This window comes from Lepidochelys kempii, chromosome 1 (assembly GCF_965140285.1).
Source record: "Lepidochelys kempii isolate rLepKem1 chromosome 1, rLepKem1.hap1, whole genome shotgun sequence".
Taxonomy (NCBI): Eukaryota; Metazoa; Chordata; order Testudines; family Cheloniidae; genus Lepidochelys; species Lepidochelys kempii.
The window spans coordinates 331584126-331602330 of NC_136380.1; the positions used below are offsets into that span (position 1 = coordinate 331584126).

General features: G+C 44.5%; 1 protein-coding gene across 3 annotated transcripts in view; it reads left to right on the forward strand.

Moving 5' to 3' along the window:
* Positions 1-2081: 2081 nt before the first annotated feature.
* The window catches only part of CD36 (CD36 molecule (CD36 blood group)), a 72882-nt gene continuing 56758 nt past the window's right edge, over positions 2082-18205 (forward strand). For 2 of the 3 annotated variants that reach the window (XM_073328623.2, XM_073328624.2), the window contains exon 1: positions 7541-7767. The gene's annotated coding sequence lies outside the window, so the exon portion shown is untranslated. Of the gene's footprint in view, positions 2163-7540; positions 7768-18205 lie in introns of those variants that run through there. The other variant, XM_073328625.2, reaches the window with a different exon arrangement.

Sequence of the window (18205 nt, forward strand, 5' to 3'; positions counted from 1 at the left end):
ACCAGCAGGAGAGTGGGGTGGGGGGGAACCTTTTGTAGTGATCATCAAGGTGGGCCATTTCCAGCAGTTGACAAGAACGTCAAAGGAACAGTGGGGCGGGAGGGCTGGGGGGATAAACATGGGAAAATAGTTTTACTTTGTGTAATGACCCATCCACTCCCAGTCTCTATTAAGCCTAAGTTAATTGTATCCAGTTTGCAAATTAATTCCAATTCAGCAGTCTCTCGTTGGAGTCTGTTTTTGACGTTTTTTTGTTGAAGTATCCTAAATTCGTTTCTTTTGAAAAAAGAAAAGGAATTTCTAAACATTTTAGAATTTTCCTTTAATTAAAATTTATTTTTAAAGTTTGAAAATGCAGCTCCGGCTATCTGCGTTCTGTCCCACAGGTGCCTGAGCTGCTGATGCTGCCCCTCCTGGGACAGGGGAACATCTGGCAGATCCCTTCCAGCAAAGATGAAATCCACTCCCCCTGCACGGAAGCTGAGGATTCAGGCTCTGTGCAGGTGGAATGCAGAGTATCTCAGGTGATAAAATCCAGACTCTCAGCCAGAGTGAGAGGCTGCGTATGCCCCTTCATAGCTACTGTTCAATTCTATGGGCTGGAATAGCATTTGCTATTCCCCTCTGTGCCCGGAGTACGAGGCCACTGAATCCATATAGATGTGAATGTGCAGCCCCTCCTCAGGCCTGCCCTACTGTGGCTTTCCATGCCGGACTACGCAGACCCAGAGACCCTTTTGTAGCACACAAGGGGCGTGCAGGCAGCCTTGTTGACTGCTCTGCTATAGACCCTCATCTGCTGTGAGGCCTCAGTGGTGTTAAGAGAGACCCTGGTGTTGTTCCTCCTAACCAGGGTGTATTTCATCCTTAGTGACAACCCAGTGCATACTCTGGTCAGCGCTTTGTTGCTCCTCTTTGCCACATTCCTCCTTATTTCTCCTTGTTCCTCCTTTCCCCTTTTTTCTACCACTTGCTGCTTTCTTTGCTATTCTACCTTCTACTTTTTGGGCAAACAGGCCAGTTCTCCCAAGCACTGCTCATGTGACCTACAGTACTCATAGCATGTGATCTATAAAATTAATACTAGAAACCTGTAAGAGGAATAGTTTCTGACCCACTGAGGTTTTGGTCATGACTGCCCTATAAAATCGTATCTTAAGGGTTTTTTTTGTTGAAATTCAAAACATCCGGAGCTGCTACTTCCCCTTTTGTGCAGATGGGAGAAGTCTTGGCTCCACTTCCCACTGTTTACCAGTCATGATATCTGCATCAGTGTATCAGAAGAAATCCCCATGCTAAAAATGACACCTTCATTTCCTGTGTAGAGATATCATCATAGGTAGGTCATTTGCCCAAGGTCAAGCAGCAGGTCTGTGGCAAAGTCAATGGCTGAAACTAGATTTCCCAGCTCCTTGACTTGTGCCTTAAGTTTGTTCCTACTTCTATTCAAGTCAATGGAAAAATTCCTACTGATGTTGATTAATTTAATCAATTTAATAGTATACATTAAATAGTAATCAATAATTAGATAAATTCATGGAGGACAGGTCCATCAATGGCTATTAACCAAGATGGTCAAGAATGCAACCCCATCCTCCGGGTGTCCCTAAACCTCTGACTGCCAGAAGCTGGGACTGGATGACAGGGGATGGATCACTTGATAATTGTTCTATTCTGTTCATTCCCTCTGAAGCATCTGTCACTGGCCACTGTTGGACCACAGGATACTGGGCTAGATGGACCATTGGCTTGACCCAATATGGCCATTCTTATGTTAATGGTATAGGAACAAGCTCTTAGTCACTAGACCATGGTTCTTCGGAATGGTACACACAGACTTGGAGACACACACAAATTCCCTCCACCAAAATATCACTTGATTGTTATTTATATTGAAAGCGTGCTGATAAATAAACTTGTGCTGGCCAGACTTTCATATAATCATTGAATTAGAGCAGTGGTTCCCAAACTTGTTCCGCCGCTTGTGCAGGGAAAGCCCCTGGCAGCCTGCCAGGGGCTTTCCCTGCACAAGCAGTCGAACAAGGTTCTGAAGATTCAGAGCAGGCTGCGCAGCGGGGACAGGAGGACGGTGAAGAAATTTGGCAACAAGTGACCTCCAGAGAAGAAGGGGGAACGTCCATGTACCAGCAACGCAGATACAGGTAAGTAACTGTTTTCATGTTCTCTCCACAGGTACCATTGCGGGGAGTGGCCCAGATTGTACGTCTGGCGGAAGGGAGCAGAAGGAGACTCCAGCAGTTGAAAGGCATGAGATGCACTGTCCTAAGGTTGGGGGTTCCACGACCCCACTCCCAAGAGAAGGAGGCGGGTGGTGGTGGTCGGGGACTCTCTCCTCAGGGGGACTGAGTCATCTATCTGCTGCCCTGACCGGGAAAACAGAGAAGTCTGCTGCTTGCCAGGGGCTAAGATTCGCGATGTGATGGAGAGTCTGCCGAGACTCATCAAGCCCTCGGATTGCTACCCCTTCCTGCTTTTCCACGTGGGCACCAATGATACTGCCAAGAATGACCTTGAGCGGATCACTGCAGACTACGTGGCTCTGGGAAGGAGGATAAAGGAGTATGAGGCGCAAGTGGTGTTCTCGTCCATCCTCCCCGTGGAAGGAAAAGGCCGGGGTAGGGACCGTCGAATGAATGGCTACGCAGGTAGTGTTGGAGAGAAGGCTTTGGATTCTTCGACTGTGGGATGGTGTTCCAAAAAGGAGGAGTGCTAGGCAGAGACGGGCTCCACTAAACGAAGAGGAGAGGGAAGAGCATCTTTGCGAGCAGGCTGGCTAAGCTAGTGAGGAGGGCTTTAAACTAGGTTCACTGGGGGAAGGAGACCAAAGCCCTGAGGTAAGTGGGGAAGCAGGATACCAGGAGGAAGCACGAGCAGGAGCGTGTGAGAGGGGAGGGCTCCTGCCTCATACTGAGAATGAGGGGCGATCAGCGGGTTATCTCAAGTGCCTATATACAAATGCACAAAGCCTGGGAAACAAGCAGGGAGAACGGGAGGTCCTGGCAAAGTCAGAGAATTGTGATGTGATTGGAATAACAGAGACTTGGTGAGATAACTCGCATGACTGGAGTACTGTCATGGATGGGTATAAACTGTTCAGGAAGGACAGGGAGGCCAGAGAAGGTCGGGGAGTTGCACTGTATGTAAGGGAGCAGTATGACTGCTCAGAGCTCAAGTATGAAACTGCAGAAAAACTTGAGAGTCTCTGGATTAAGTTTAGAAGCGTGAGCAACAAGGGTGATGTTGTGGTGGGAGTCTGCTATAGACCACCGGACCAGGGGGATGAGGTGGACGAGGCTTTCTTCCGGCAAGTCGCAGAAGCTACTAGATGGCACGCCCTGGTTCTCATGGGCGACTTCAATCATCCTAATACCTGCTGGGAGAGCAATACAGCGGTGCACAGACAATCCAGGAAGTTTTTGGAAACTGTAGGGGACAATTTCCTAGTGCAAGTGCTGGAGGAACCAAGTAGGCGCGGAGCTCTTCTTGACCTGCTGCTCACAAACCAGGAAGAATTAGTAGGGGAAGCAAAAGTGGATGGGAACCTGGGAGGCAGTGACCATGAGATGGTCAAGTTCAGGATCCTGACACAAGGAAGAAAGGAAAGCAGCAGAATACGGACCCTGGACTTCAGAAAAGCAGACTTTGACTCCCTCAGGGAACTGATGGGCAAGATCCCCTGGGCGAATAACATGAGGGGGAAAGGAGTCCAGGAGAGCTGGCTGTATTTTAAAGAATCCTTATTGAGGTTACAGGGACAAACCATCCTGACGTGTAGAAAGAATAGTAAATATGGCAGGCGACCAGCTTGGCTTAACAGTGAAATCCTTGCTGATCTTAAACACAAAAAAGAGGCTTACAAGAAATGGAAGATTGGACAAATGACCAGGGATGAGTATATAAATATTGTTCAGGCATGTAGGAATGAAATCAGGAAGGCTAAATCACACCTGGAGTTGCAGCTAGCGAGGGATGTTAAGAGTAACAAGAAGGGTTTCTTCAGGTATGTTGGCAATAAGAAGAAAGCCAAGGAAAGTGTGGGCCCCTTACTGAATGAGGGAGGTAACCTAGTGACAGAGGATGTGGAAAAAGCTAATGTACTCAATGCTTTTTTTGCCTCTGTCTTCACGAACAAGGTCAGCTCCCAGACTACTGCACTGGGCAGCACAGCATGGGGAGGAGGTGGCCAGCCCTCTGTGAAGGAAGAAGTGATTCGGGACTATTTAGAAAAACTGGATGTGCACAAGTCCATGGGGCCGGTTGTGTTGCATCCGAGAGTGCTAAAGGAATTGGCGTATGTGATTGCAGAGCCATTGGCCATTATCTTTGAAAACTCATGGCAATCGGGGGAAGTCCCGGAAGACTGGAAAAAGGCTAATGTAGTGCCCATCTTTAAAAAAGGGAAGAAGGAGGATCGTGGGAACTACAGGCCGGTCAGCCTCTCCTCAGTTCCCAGAAAAATCATGGAGCATGTCCTCAAGGAATCAATTCTGAAGCACTTAGAGGAGAGGAAAGTGATCAGGAACAGTCAGCAAGGATTTACCAAGGGCAAGTCATGCCTGACTAATCTAAATGCCTTCTATGATGAGATAACTGGTTCTGTGGATGAAGGGAAAGCAGTGGACATGTTATTCCTCGACTTTAGCAAAGCTTTTGACACGGTCTCCAATTGCCCAAATATACTCTCTTTGTACTTTCTGATCAGGTCCTGCGATATCAGAATGTGGCCTCTCCTTTTCTCTTCAGCAGCCCTGTAACAATGGCCCTCTAAGGGCTGTGCTCAAAGTTTGCCTATCGAGACCACTAACTCCCCATAATGCTGGACCCACAGTCTGCCTCTCATATATATGGACTTCTCTTGGTGATATCATAAGGTTAAGAACATAACATAAGAACGGCCATATTGGATGAGACCAATGTCCATCTATCCTAGTATCCTGTCTTCCAATAGTGGTCAGTGCCAGGTGCTTCAGAGGGAATGAACAGAACAGGTTATCGTCGAGTGATCCATCTCCTGTTGCCTATTTCCAGCTTCTGGCGAACGGAGGCTAGGGACACCATCCCTGCCCCTCCTGGCTAATAGCCATTGATGGACCTATCCTCCATGAACTTATCTAGTTCTTTTTTTAACTCAGTTATAGCCTTCATTAATTTGGATCCACCACATTTTGGGTGAAATTCACCCCCTCACTACAAAGCTTATGCCTTGCTTGGGTCTTGAAAATAAATGGAGCTTAGTTCAGTCCTGTGTCCTAGAAAGCAAAAGAAGACAAGCACACACAAAAGGGGAAAGATAAGAATAGCAAAGATAGAAAATGAAGCTTAAGTCTCTGGTGTTGACTTTCACTTGCAGCCTCACTGTTGGAAAAACACAAGCACAGCATATCATCTTGTCAGCCACACCAAGACCTGGCAAATTTATACCAAGGCTGTTTGGGCTATTGCTTTTAGCTGCCTCTCTGGTCATAGGCTTACAGCAGGATTGCAAAATATAGTCTTGGCTGGCTAAGCCAGACTTTTATTAGACAGAAGGCAAAAAGAAAGGGATAGGAAAGAATAGAAATAAGATGGGGGGAAGAGAAAGGACACACTGGGAGCGGGGGGAGAAGATGTGACAGGGTCTTACATGCCAGGTGGTGTTCAGGAGTCAGCCTGAGCCACTGGAGGTGGTGACATCATCTGCATCCCTCACTTTGCCCTGGTTCAGTCAGAACATCTCTCAGGATCAGGATGACGAAGGCACAATTGTGTCATGCTGAATCCCAGGGTCCCAGGAGGTGGTCGGGGTAGCAGCCATGAGGGTGAAGCTTGGTCCTTCCCCTTTACACTTAACCCTTTACATATTCAAAACAAGGGAATGACTGGGGGGGGGTAGAGAAAGTTGAAAGCAGAGAGGGGAATAGTTCTTGGGGGCAGAGAAGGAGCTAATAGAGAAGGTGGCAAAATAAGTTATTTGAGGAAGAAGAGGAGGAGATCTTGGGGTAGAGAAGGGCAAGTTGTTTGGTACAGTGAAGCTGGCAAAAAGGGAAGCTATTGGGGGCATATATTTACAATCTTGGCAACAATGGAATGTACAAAGACTTCATTAAAGTGGCCTACGTGAGCTTGTTCTCCAAACCTATAAATCTAGATAAATGTGTCACTAGTTGGAAGCATCTTAAGTTTCAGCAAAGTTGACTACCAGACTCACTGGGAAGCCTTCCTTTCAGTTAGTTTAAATATATCTAATCCTATCTCCAGGGGTTTTCCCCATAAGAATAATCACCCCAATACAAATAAATAATTACATACTGGACTGACAATAACATCGATCCATGAAGCCAACCCTACCAAATCCTTGTATGTCGTCACACTCTCCTTCAGCCAAACCCTTCCCCAAACAGCCAGGAAATGAAGTGGGTTTTGCTGCATGACCATGATGTTAAAAAGGTCTCTGTTGGACTACAGCTACAAACACATAAATTGAGTTCCTCTCCCTGTTTATCAGATGTGAGCTCAATCCCTTGACCAACCCTCCCTCTCTCTTGCTTTCTCATTCTCATCACCATGGTATCCGCATGCTGCCTGCTCATGCCATATGCTGTTTCTAGCAGTTTAGGGAGCCTTGTTTGGCTATTACCTCGTTTTGCATTGTTGTGGTTTCTCATTTTAATCATCACTAGTGTTTCCTCCTCCTCTGAGTTGTCATGATGGAGTCTCTGTGCTTCAGAGTCAGTTGTGAGCTGTCATCGGCCACCTTCCTTGGTTGCAGAACAGCTAGACCTAAACTTCAGAGACTGTGGCTTCCTGTCCTTTGCTTAACACTGAAATCTGGCAGAGGGTGGCCTACGCCAGGCTGTATTTCTCTGCAACCCTTGCATAAAGGTAACACTCAGTAGTTATCAGTTCACTTCATTGTCCATGTATGGAATTGTTTCAGTAGCACTCACAGTTAGCAAATGTCTGTGTAATCAGTGAATTTTTATTTGACTATTTGCATTGCATTAATGCCTAGCAGCCCCTGCTGACATCACAGCCCCATTGTACTAGGCATTGTACAAATGGGTGAAAGCTAATCCCTGCCCCAGAAAGCTACCAGTCATACAACGTAGACAAAGGGTGGAAGAAAGAGATTACTACTTTCCCTTGTTTACAGATGGGAAACTGAGACACAATTGTTTACATACTGTGTTCCAATTCCTGAAGTCCTTGCTCCGCTTTTCTGATGTCCTTTCTCAGAGAAACTCCCATTGAGTAAGGATTGACTTTGCCCTACAATGTCCTTGTGGACTCTTACGAAGAGGATTCAGTTGTTCATTTTTAAACACTGTTATATTGCAGTAAAGCCTAGACCATGGGCACCATTTAGGTCAGGCAAGGGGGGAACTGTCCTCCTTCCCCCCCGTGCTTCCTATAGGCCCTGTCTTCCTGTACCTTGTCAATGAGAGAGAGAAACTGAGCTGCCGCTCCTCCTTTTATGGATCCCAAAGATTGTAAATGCTGACTGCCTGCTTAGACGGTAAACAACACACCCATTGGGGGAGCAGCACCGAGATACGGCACAGGGTCAGACTGCAGGGCTGGAGAGAATCAGGAAGGAAGCCTGATAAGACTTTTCCTGGGCATGTTTGTAAGTACCGTGCATGGCTCTCTGGAGAGCCCAGATCTCCAAAGGAAGCTTTTTAAACTAAAATCTATATGGAACCTATGGATACCCAGAGGGCTCTGAGATCCACTGCTCAGATTCACCAGTGAAATGCCTGAAGCTGGGTAAGAGAACGTGTTTCCCTTGCTCTCACCCACTTTCATTCCTGCCTCCTTATCCTGCACTGTGCAGCCCTCCCTGCTATCCTTCATGCCGTGTTTCCCACTGTTCCCCTAACCCCAGTGCTGTACACCTGCCATCCTTCCTGCAATGTGTCCCACCGTTCACCCTCAGTGTTTTTTCCCTCTGCTCTCAGCCACAACCTGCTTGGAGCAGTTTGCCCTACTCATGCTGGGGTTCCACTCTTCACACTCACTTTCTCATCTCTCCTCTGCTTGCTGGGACTGTTCCCCCTCTCTGTTCTCCCTTCCTGCTTGGATTACCTCCTCTTCACCCCTCCAAACTCTGGGGCTATTCTCCTTTGTCATCCCTCATTTTCTCTCTCTCTCTCTCTCTCTCTCTCTCTTTCTTTCACACACCCTTCCTATGCTAGGGAGGGGGGAGGAAAAAGAAAACATCCTGTGCAGGTGACTGAGTGGAGGCCAAAGGTACCAGCCACCTTTCTCCAAAGGAGATTGGATTTCAGGACTTCTTGGTTTTGCTTTATATTAAAAAGGGGCTTGTGGGTTAAGTTTTCAAACTGGATTTTCTATGGTTAGGCACCTAAATCCATGTTTAGACACCTAAATAAGGGCTTGACTTTCAGGGAGCATTCAGAACTTTCACCATCGTCCGTAGAAACTTCAGCTATTCAGCACCTCTGAAAATAACCTCACTTGCTTAGTTGCTGGAGTACAAACCCTGGTATCCAACTTAAGGCAACCTAATGTGAAACTATTGGCTTTACTTTAAAAAACAAAACTAAAAAACAGTTCTCCTTTGCACTCCCAGTTCCCCTAATTCAAAGGGACTCAGAGCTATGACTTTGCAGGACCCAAATCAGCAACCTCAGCATTTGTTTTCTTGCTCCGACTAGGGCAATGAATTCCAGAGCTGAGTAGCACATCAGTAAGAACACTCTGCCTCTACACGTTCAGACTGAAGGTCCATTAACAAAAGTAGCCCTGATGATCTTAAATGTTATGACTGAGCATAAGAAAAAAAGGAGGAAAGTGGTCTTTCAGCTAGTTATTATAGAGAGACAGAGAACAAAAGAACCAACAAACTCAAGGGTTCTATTTTATAATTTCATCAATTGCATTATTACTAAGTTCTTGCCTTGTTTCTTTAACAGGGTAAGCAAGAACAGCTCTCCAATATAGTAGGTTTGGGGAAGGATTGAGTTGGTGGTTGTCTGGAAGGACAAGAAGAGAGGAAGGAAAGGAACCCAAGTGAGAGCTGTGGTCAGCACAGGAGCTATACTGTTAGTTGAATTCATCTGTTAGAGTTTATAACTTGGTGACGATCCAGGTTCTTTAGATGCCATTGGAAAGAGGATAAATGGCAACACTAGAATCCAGTAACAAATGTCTGAACACTTTGGTTAAGATAAGCATGATTTGCACTAAATAAATATTTAACAAAGTATCGGAAAACAGAGCTTTGTGGCAACTCGGATTGCTTCTGCTCTCCATGAAGAAACAAACCTCTGAAAGCTCTGGCTGCGTGGTGGTTTTTATTAAAGGAGTAAACAAAATGTCAGAAAATCTAAACAGAAACCAAAAGCCCTATTTGCTACCAACCCTCCAGGCCCCCCTCCAGTCCCTGCTGGAGTGCCAGCAGTACAAATATGCATACATGGCTTCATCATCATGGATGCAAAACTATCCTTCCCAGACAGCCATGGCCAGTTAAATAATCAAGTAAATGTAAATTGTATCCATGTGTAGAAATGTGCTGAACTTAAAAGTTAGTAAACACTTTCAACAATCAGTTATATAGCTATTTAAGTTTGCTTTTCTCATGCAGCAGCAAACAATACCGAGTTGGATCATTTTTCAGCTAGTGTGCTTAGAAGTTTCTCTTCAACTGTAGGATTCAACCTTTTTTTTTTAAGCTATTCTCAGTTGGATTAACCAAGTTAAATTGTTTATCAGAAAAGTAGCAACACTAAATATATCCAATTTGACAGGTAAATGTATGGAAGTAGCGGGTAAGGTAATAACAAGAGGTATTGATGTTCTGTGTCTACAGAAAACATGATAGACAGGGAATGCAGCAAAGGAGTTGGGCTTAGATCACAGACAGCTGCAGCGGCACAGGAGCTAGCAAACAGAGCTGTAAACAGGGGAGTTTGAGTGGGAGTTCTGTTGGAGGAGAAGGTATTTGTGTTTGTTTGGTTTTGTATTGGTAGTATCTGTATGTGTAGAGGCTTGTAGGGGCTTTGTGCTGGGAGAGAAGCTGAGCCCTGATTAGGGGGCGGGGCTTCACTGACTAGGGGTCCTATAAAGGTAGCAGCCAGTCAGGCAGTGGCACAGGAGCTAGCAAACAGCTGTAAACAGGGGAGTTTGTGTGGGAGTTTGTCTTGTGGTGCTTGTGTGGGGTTTGGTTTTGCTGTGGGTGGTGGTGTTTTGGTGTGGTTTGTGTTTCCCAGATTAACAGGATTTAGGTGGGAAGGCTATGACAGATTCAGAGGTGGCAGTGGGAGTGACCCATGTAGCAGATGACACAATGAAGATGACTGGATGTGGAAGCTGTGGTATGTACATGATCCTGGAGGGGGCACCTGGTAAGAGTTTTGTCTGCATGAAATGCCGTCTGATAGAGCTGATGGAGGAAAAGATCAGAGGTTTGGAGATGCAGGTGGAAAGTCTGGTAGAGTTTAGGAAGGGGTTTGAGCAGATTATGGAGCAAAGACATGAGGTATCTGAAGGGAAAAGCTCAGACTTGCAGATGGAAGCAGGACTAGGGAATTCTGAGGGGAGACTGGGTGAGGAAAGTGGTCAGTGGAAGCATGTGACTAAAAGAACTAGGCAGAGGAAAAGACGGGCTAGTGAAGGAGAAATAGAGCTTCAGAATAGGTTTGCAGAGTTGGAAAATGAAGAAGGGGCTCAGCAGGTAGTCACTGAAGGTGACAGGGCAAGGAAGAAGAGAAGAGCGGTTAGTCCTATAGGAAAAGGGGAAGAGTTAATGGAGATTACACCAAATATGAGCCCCAGGAGGATACAGGATGGGTTAAAAAGGATTACAAGGGAGAATGGGAATGGAAAAAACTTGCAGCCAGAGGGAACAGGGGATAGACTGGAGAATAGCACCGTCACTAGGAAAAGGCAGGTCTATGTGATTGGGGACTCTTTACTGAGAAGAATAGATAGGCCTGTAACCAGAGCTGATCCAGAAAATAGGAGGGTGTGCTGTCTTCCAGGTGCTAAGATACGGGATGTAGACCTGAGGTTGAAAAGGATTCTAAAGGGAGCGGGAAAGAATCCCCTAATTATCCTTCATGTGGGAACAAATGATATGGCTAGATTCTCGCTGGAAAGTATTAAGGGAGACTATGCTAGGCTGGGGAGGACGCTTAAGGAAATTGAGGCTCAGGTGATCTTTAGTGGGATTCTGCCTGTTCCTAGAGAAGGGCAACAAAGGTGTGACAAGATTATGACTATCAATAGATGGCTTAGGCAGTGGTGCTATAAGGAGGGCTTTGGGATGTATGGCCATTGGGAGGCATTCATGGATAGAGGACAGTTCTCTCGGGATGGACTTCATCTGAGTAGGGAAGGAAATAGACTTCTAGGATGGAGGCTGGCACAACTGATTAAGAGAGCTTTAAACTAGGAATTTGGGGGAGATGGTTGGGAGATGTCCAGGTAATCTCCACGCCAGAATTTAGCATAGAGTGGAAAGAAAATGGAGTAAGAGTGGATACAGCTGTAGGTAGGAGGAAGGGCAGTGTAGATACAAGTCTAATAGGTTATACTGGTAGTAAAATAACCGTGCCTAATAGGGTACAGAATGTGAGTGAGGCCAAACAGCAAAAATTAAGATGTTTGTACACTAATGCAAGGAGCCTAGGTAACAAAATGGAGGAACTAGAGTTACTGGTGCAGGAAGTGAAACCAGATATTATAGGTATAACAGAGACCTGGTGGAATAATAGTCATGACTGGGCTACAGGTATTGAAGGGTATGTGCTGTTTAGGAAAGACCGAAATAAAGGTAAAGGTGGTGGAGTAGCACTGTATATCAATGATGAGATAGAATGTAAAGAAATAAGAAGCGATGAAATGGATATGACTGAGTCTGTCTGGGCAACAATTAAATTGGGGAAGAAAACTATTAGAGCCTCCCCTGGGATAGTGCTTGGGGTGTGCTATAGACTGCCGGGATCTAATTTGGATATGGATAGAGCCCTTTTTAATGTTTTTAATAAAGTAAATACTAATGGAAACTGTGTGATCATGGGAGACTTTAACTTCCCAGATATAGACTGGAGGACGAGTGCTAGTAATAATAATAGGGCTCAGATTTTCCTAGATGCGATAGCTGATGGATTCCTTCAGCAAGTAGTTGCTGAACCGACTAGAGGGGATGCCATTTTAGATTTGGTCTTGGTGAGTAATGAGGACCTCATAGAGGAAATGGTTGTATGGGATAATCTTGGCTCAAGTGATCATGAGCTAATTCAGTTCAAATTGAATGGAAGGATTAACAAAAATAAATCTGCAACTAGGGTTTTTGATTTCAAAAGGGCTGACTTTCAAAAATTAAGGAAATTAGTTAGGGAAGTGGATTGGACTGAAGAATTTATGGGTTTAAAAGGTAGAGGAGGCCTGGGATTATTTTAAATTAAAGCTGCAGAAGCTATCGGAAGCCTGCATCCCAAGAAAGGGGAAAAAATTCATAGGCAGGAGTTGTAGACCAAGCTGGATGAGCAAGCATCTTAGAGAGGTAATTAAGAAAAAGCAGAAAGCATATAGGGAGTGGAAGAAGGGAGGGACCAGTAAGGAAAGCTACCTTATTGAGGTCAGAATATGTAGGGATAAAGTGAGACAGGCTAAAAGTCAAGTAGAGTTGGACCTTGCAAAGGGAATTAAAACCAATAGTAAAAGGTTCTATAGTCATATAAATAGGAAGAAAACAAAGAAAGAAGAAGTGGGACCGCTAAAAACTGAGGATGGAGTGGAGGTCAAGGATAATCTAGGCATGGCCCAATATCTAAACAAATACTTTGCCTCAGTCTTTAATAAGACTAAAGAGGATCTTAGGGATAATGGTAGCATGATAAATGGGAATGAGGATATGGAGGTAGACATCACCATATCTGAGGTAGAAGCGAAACTCAAACAGCTTAATGGGACTAAATCGGGGGGCCCAGATAATCTTCATCCAAGAATATTAAAAGAATTGGCACAAGAAATTGCAAGCCCATTAGCAAGAATTTTTAATGAATCTGTAAACTCAGGGGTTGTACCATATGATTGGAGAATTGCTAACATAGTTCCTATTTTTAAGAAAGGGAAAAAAAGTGATCCAAGTAATTATAGGCCTGTTAGTTTGACATCTGTAGTATGCAAGGTCTTGGAAAAAATTTTGAAGGAGAAGGTAGTTAAGGACATTGAAGTCAATGGTAAATGGGACAAAATACAACATGGTTTTACAAAAGGTAGATCGTGCCAAACCAACCTGATCTCCTTCTTTGAGAGAGTAACAGATTTTTTAGATAAAGGAAACGCAGTGGGTCTAATTTACTTAGATTTTAGTAAGGCGTTTGATACTGTGCCACATGGGGAATTATTAGTTAAATTGGATAAGATGGGCATCAATAGGAAAATTGAAAGGTGGATAGGGAATTGGTTAAAGGGGAGACTACAACGGGTCCTACTGAAAGGTGAACTGTCAAGTTGGAGGGAGGTTACCAGTGGAGTTCCTCAAGGATCAGTTTTGGGACCAATCTTATTTAATCTTTTTATTACTGACCTGGGCACAAAAAGTGGGAGTGTGCTAATAAAGTTTGCAGATGATACAAAGCTGGGAGGTATTGCTAAGGACAGGGATACCCTACAGGAGGATCTGGATGACCTTGTAAACTGGAGTAATAGGAATAGGATGAAATTTAATAGTGAGAAGTGTAAGGTCATGCATTTATGGATTAATAACAAGAATTTTAGTTATAAGCTAGGGACGCATCAACTAGAAGTAACGGAGGGGGAAAAGGACCTTGGAGTATTGGTTGATCATAGGATGACTATGAGCTGCCAATGTGATATGGCTGTGAAAAAAGCTAATGTCGTCTTGGGATGCATCAGGAGAGGTATTTCCAGTAGGGATAAGGAGGTTTTAGTACCGTTATATAAGGCACTGGTGAGACCTCACCTGGAATACTGTGTGCAGTTCTGGTCTCCCATGTTTAAGAAGGATGAATTCAAACTGGAACAGGTACAGAGAAGGGCTACTAGGATGATCCGAGGAATGGAAAACTTGTCTTATGAAAGGAGACTCAGGGAGCTTGGCTTGTTTAGCCTAACTAAAAGAAGGTTGAGGGGAGATATGATTGCTCTCTATAAATATATCAGAGGGATAAATACCAGAGAGGGAGAGGAATTATTTAAACTCAGTACCAATGTGGACACAAGAACAAATGGATATAAACTGGCCACTAGGAAATTTAGATTAGAAATTAGACGAAGGTTTCTAACCATCAGAGGAGTGAAGTTTTGGAATAGCCTTCCGAGGGAAGTAGTGGGGGCAAAAGATCTATCTTGCTTTAAGATTAAACTCGATAAGTTTATGGAGGAGATGGTATGATGGGATAACATGGTTTTGGTAATTAAATATTCATGGTAAATAGGCCCAATGGCCTGTGATGGGTTTTTAGATGGGGTAAGATCCAAGTTACCCGGGAAAGAATTTTCTGTAGTATCTGGCTGATGAATCTTGCCCATATGCTCAGGGTTTAGCTGATCGCCATATTTGGGGTCGGGAAGGAATTTTCCTTCAGGGCAGATTGGAAGGCCCTGGAGGTTTTTCGCCTTCCTCTGTAGCATGGGGCACGGGTCACTTGCTGGAGGATTCTCTGCTCCTTGAGGTCTTCAAACTACAATTTGAGGACTTCAATAGCACAGATATAGGTGTGAGGTCTTTTTTAGGAGTGGTGGGTGAAATTCTGTGGCCTGCATTGTGCAGGAGGTCAGACTAGATGATCATAATGGTCCCTTCTGACCTAAATATCTATGAATCTATAAATGTATGGAAGTAGCGGGTAAGGTAATAAGAGGTATTGATGTTCTGTGTCTACAGAAAACATGATAGACAGGGAATGCAGCAAAGGAGTTGGGCTTAGATTGGAAACTCTTCTACATGGATGACAAAAGGGGTCACGATGGAGTCGGAGAGGAGAGCTGAGGAAGACGGTGTTTGAAGTTATGAGAGCAAATGACAGACTGATGGCTGTATGAGTGCAAGTTAAAGAGTGTATCATGTTTCTGATATCAGTGTATGCATGTCAACAGAGAAGGAGAGTTTCCGTCGAGACCTGAAGGCACTAATGGACACAACAGCCCCTGAGGAGGTGCTGTTGGTGCTGGGCGACTTGACTGCACACAAAGGCAAAAACAGAAGGGTGTGTGAAATAGGTTTAGGCTCTATGAATTAGGAAGGGAAAGTGCTTCTAAACCTGTGTATTGCCAACCAATAGATGACAGCCAATACACAGTTCCAAAAGAGGGAGAGTCATTTAGTTATGCACATTAATGGTAGAAAACCAGATTGATATGATATGGGTGATAAAATCTCAGTGGTGTCAAATTATGGACTGCAAAATGATACCTAGAGAGTTGGTAGTACTGTAACCCAAAGGCCTTGCAGCAAAGATTGCTGCAGAGTGTTGAGCAAAGAGGTAACTCAGCTGAAAAGAAACAAGATCAAAGTACAGAAAGTTAGAGGGAAGTGTGGCAAAGATGTTTTTGCAATCAGTACCAATAGATGTCTGGAAACAGATTTGGCATGAGCTGAAGACAAGTGGAACCACCTCAAAAGAACATGGTTTGCAGTGATGGAAGAGGTTTGTGGATGATGTAGATAGGAAAAAATAAAGGACAGAGAGGAGTGGAGGTGGTCTGATGGAATATAAATAGTGATCTAAACTAAGAAAATTCTGTGTAAAGAAAAAGGAAATGAATCCATTGAATGGAAATGAAAAGGAATTCAAAGAAACCAAGTGAGCTGCCAAGCAGGCAGTGAGGAAGGCCAAAGACAGTGCCCTAGATGGTTTGTACACCAAGCCTATAAATGACTCAAATCTGGATGGCAAAAAAGATCTCTAACATTGCAAAAATAAGACCCAAAGAAAAGGGGGATGGTATTATAACATTATTTGTAAATGATGATGTCAAGGTTCCTTCCCCACTCTGAACTCTAGAGTACAGATGTGGGGACCTGCATAAAAACCTCCTAAGCTTACTTTTACCAGCTTAGGTTAAAATTTCCCTGAGGTACAAACTATTTTACCCTTTGCCCTTGGACTTCCACCATCAAACTTTATCTGGGTTCCTGAGAAAATGTTGTTTGGAAATGTCTTTCCCCCCAAAATCCTCCCAACCCTTGCACCCCACTTCCTGGGGAAGGTTTGGTAAAAATCCTCACCAATTTGCATAAGTGACCACAGACCCAAACCCTTGGATCTTAGAACAATGAAAAAGCATTCAGTTTTCTTACAAGAAGACTTTTAATAGAAGTAAAAGAGAAGCACCTCTGTAAAATCAGGATGGTAAATACCTTACAGGGTAATTAGATTCAAAACATAGAGAATCCCTCTAGGCAAAACCTTAAGTTACAAAAAAGACACACAGACAGGAATATTCATTCTATTCAGCACAGCTATTTTCTCAGCCATTTAAAGAAATCATAATCTAACGCATCTCTAGCTAGATTACTTACTAAATTCTAAGACTCCATTCCTGTTCTGTCCCCAGCAAAAGCATCACACAGACATCTTTGTTTCTCCCTCCCTCCAGCTTTTGAAAGTATCTTGTCTCCTCATTGGTCATTTTGGTCAGGTGCCAGCAAGGTGACCTTTAGCTTCTTAACCCTTTACAGGTGAAAGGATTTTTCCTCTGGCCAGGGGGGATTTTAAAGGTGATTACCCTTCCCTTTATTTTTATGACAGATGATCAGGGGAGATGGCTAGTAATGCCCAAACAAGTGAAGGAGAGGTGGAAAAATATTTTGAGAGTTTCTCAAATGAAGCAAAAGTGGAGTTGCCAACATGTGATACCAATGTGGTGCCTGAGCCTGACATAACAGAGGAGGAGGTGAGAAATGCAGTCCAGGAAATGAAGAATGGTAGGCAGCGGGACCTGATAAAGTGATGTTGGACCTGGTGAAAGGCTTGGGTGAGAGAGACATAAAATGGGAGAGCAGAGTGGTTAAAGCTTATGGCAAAATAAGAATTCCTGAAGACTGGTGCAAGTCTATTCTGGTCTCAATACATAAAAAGGGAAGTCTCCAGGAATGTGGAAACTATTGAGGGATAAAACTATTGTCACATGGGATGAAGATTGATGGGATAAGGGGAAGAAGAAGAAGAAATTGCTTGCACTCTTCTTTCAGTTACTTACCGTGCCTTAGGCTGGTATTGCAAGTGCTGGAATCCTCTGATTGCTGATGGTGCCTAAGTGAGAAGATACCATGGATGAGGGATGAAAAAGTGGAAAATTCCTATCTCCATTTGACCTCATCTTGGCTGTCTGCTTTGGTAGTCAAGTGCTTGCTTCTCAGATGATGACTCATGTCTCCATGTCAAAGACGGCTCTGCAATCACAGCCGCCAATTCCTTCAGCACTCTCGGATGCAACTCGTCCGGCCCCATGGACTTGTGCACGTCCAGCTTTTCTAAATAGTCCCTAACCACCTCTATCTCCACAGAGGGCTGGCCATCTCTTCCCCATTTTGTGATGCCCAGCGTAGCAGTCTGGGAGCTGACCTCCAAAGCCCTCTCTCTGACACCACCTGCATAACCACGTATTCACCTCCACAATTCGACGATCACTTTTTCCTTCAACAGGGAGGATGGATGAGAACACAACTTGCGCGTCAAACTCCTTTATCCTTCTTCCCAGAGCCACTGTAGTCTGCAGTGATCCGCTCAAGATCATTCTTGGCAGTATAATTGGTGCCCACGTGGAGAAGTAGGAAGGGGTAGTGGTCTGAGGTCTTGATCAATCTCAGCAAACACTCAGTCACATACTGGATTCTAGCTCCAGGCAAGCAGCACGCTTCTTTGAACAGCAGATTTGAATGAGATTATTTAGTGTCAACATTGAGTCTTATAACTGGCTTCACACCTTCTCAGGGTGAAATTCTCCGCAATACAAAGGGCCAGGTCCTATATAAATCCTTACTACAGAGTGTTAAGCCAGGGCCAGGTGAGGCAATGGTGCCAAACCTGTCACAGCTGTGTTCTACCACTATCAATGCCCTGTTTGCTGATCATACTCCAGTGTCTCTGGTGTGGAGTACAATCTGTTCCTTGCTGATGGAGGGTTCTGTGCCCTGGAGAAACTGGATTTCTTTCCCTACAGCATGATCCTTCTGGGGTTCTTCAGAGATTAACTCTCTCTGTTT